Below are 2,691 nucleotides of genomic sequence, written 5' to 3'. Positions count from 1 at the left end.
GATAAAAACTGTGATAAGAAATATACATTTTCTTGTAATTTGCAAACTCCTTCGCGTTGTTCCTTTCCAGCAGCTTGAATCTGTCTCCCACAACTGTCCAATTGTCCATTCTCCAATGAAATCCACATAGAGAGTAGACTGCAACTGCTAGGGTTTCTTTCTTGTGCTAGCAAGAATAATGAATACCTTATGGACCTCAAACCCTAGCTGCATATATATATAAACCCAAATGGACCCGGCCCGGTCCGGTCCAATATTTAATTAATCCAATTAATCAAACCCGGTCCGTGAATTAATTAATCCAATTAATTAATTCGGGATTATAAATAACAAATTCAATTAATTAATTTATCCAACGATTGTTAAATTAATCAATTGACAATTTGCAGTCTTCCAATTCTCTTTTGTGTGCGACCCATTAGGTTCCCTACTACGATGCCTAATGTCGTGAAATATTATTTTGATCTATTCAAAATTGATAAATTAATACACCCTTTTAATTTATCGTCAATTCACATTCGCCATCCCTGATTAACATCTAGCAATGTGTCAAGGCAATATATGTGACGGGAAATGTCACGTGGTATGATAAAACCAAATTCATTCGTTTACCGTGGAACTATTATCCCTTCGTCAATACGATCCGATCAATTACGAGATATGGAATTGTGTCAATCTCGATCATTGATCATATCTTTCACTCCACTATTAAGTCAATATAAATCGAAAACTGCTTTTCGACTTATGAGTACACCTTGGCCAAGGATTTCATCATCGACTTAATTGAATGAAACGCAGATCATAATCTCCTACTATCTAAGAGTGACGAATCCTTTATTGATCAATCACAACCTTCATACGATTCTTGACGTACCCGAACGATGTCGTATTAGCGGCCCCTTTCAGAGCAACATCCAACACCGCCAAAGTATGACTGTCCTCATATAAGGTATCATGACGACCTCAAGTCAAAGGACCAATTCCACTACCGAACGTTAGAGATTAGCCACTGACACTCAGATAGTTATCCATGTGGAATCTCTTAGCGGGTCTCCAATGTTTTGTTCTATAACAAAACATCCACGTGTTCATTTAAGTGCCACCACACTTTAGCTCTTGAGATCAGCTACTTACTTCACAAGTAAAAAATGTCACATGTGATGGTCTAACTGTATTAACGATATCCGTATCTCGTTATTACTTACGACCATGGTTTATTCAAGATCCAATTATATGTAATTTGTATCTCACAATCACAACTTCTTGTGATTAACAGATTACCTAAAATTGGATCTTCGGATTCTATTAGTTAATATGATTTATTACAAAATTAATTTAAATAAATAATAGATCTCGCCAAAATCAAATGCATTAAATATATTAAAAGTGTTTACAATCTAAATCGATTAGATCTAGGGCATAACACTTACAGCCTTTTTGAAGATGTACATCTTCGTAACTTGAAACCAAAGTGCGTAGTTGGAACCATCCAACTTAATGCCAATTGGGGTTGAATTTGTTGTGGTTGGGGTTGTATATTGGATTTTGGATAGAGCTTTTGCCATTTGCTGGTGAATTCTTGGAACGGGGTTTTAGGGTTAGGGATAAGATAGCTCGAGTTGGAGACGTTTTCTGCATCTGCTATATTTCAAAAAATGTATAGATGAAGGAAGTTGGGTATTTTGGTTAGAAAAGGAGCCAAAGATCGATTGGCTTCTCCAATACCATGTTTCAAGGTAAGCTAATTCTTTCATTTCTCATTCAATTGTTACATTGGCATAACACAATTTAACTAGGAAAAGTTATCATCCTAATTTAAGCCATACACAATTGTGGGATGAAATATGGTAATCCCTTGATATGGGGAATGTGTTTTTATTGTATTTCCTACTCTGCTACCTACCACCTAAGGCCAATACATATATCGAAACTCTACCATGAATATGCATCAGCCTTCCTTTTCTTCCAGACTCAATTAATTTCAAATTCTTGTTACCTAGTTTTCTTTCTCACAAATAAAAATATATGTATTTGTATACATTGACATAAAATACTATATTTATGTAAGATTAATTTGGATTTGGATGTGTTTGTCGGAAGAAAAATGCTTGTTGTACATTACTTTTACATAATTTTTTTTATAGATTAATAAGCTGTTAAAAAGAAAGAAATTTTTTTCCCTTTTTTCTTTTTATCTGGTCAATGAAATTTTGACCCAATCAAATTTTCTCACACCATATGTTGGTAAACCTGTATAATGTGATGTACAAGTAGCATAACCATTATTTGAAATTTTGTGCTAGGGCTTCTCCAAAGATATAATAGAGCTCCAGTGACTATTAGGCAACAAGAGATACAACAGTAAAGCGTTCTCTCTTTTAGCCTACTTTGTAAGTTCTTTTACAAAAATATCAATCGTGAACCCGCAAAAAGCATGACCTATTCACCAATTTTTTGGCTGAATCGAACAAGTTTCCAAATTTTGTACCAGTTTTTATACTATGATTGGACTAAATTTCAGTCTTATTCGTGATTTTTCAATCGAACCTATCAATTCAGTTTTTTAAATATTGGTAATTCCATTGCCAAAAAAGAAAAGAAGGTTGCACGTTTCATAGTATCACAAATTTTTATGTAGCCATCTACACTAGAAAAACTTAAGGCTTGGTATATTCTTGTCAGCCGTGAGCA

Source organism: Olea europaea, unplaced genomic scaffold (genome assembly GCF_002742605.1).
Source record: "Olea europaea var. sylvestris unplaced genomic scaffold, O_europaea_v1 scaffold1126, whole genome shotgun sequence".
Classification (NCBI taxonomy): Eukaryota; Viridiplantae; Streptophyta; class Magnoliopsida; order Lamiales; family Oleaceae; genus Olea; species Olea europaea.
Note: the sequence above shows the minus strand (reverse complement) of the source record.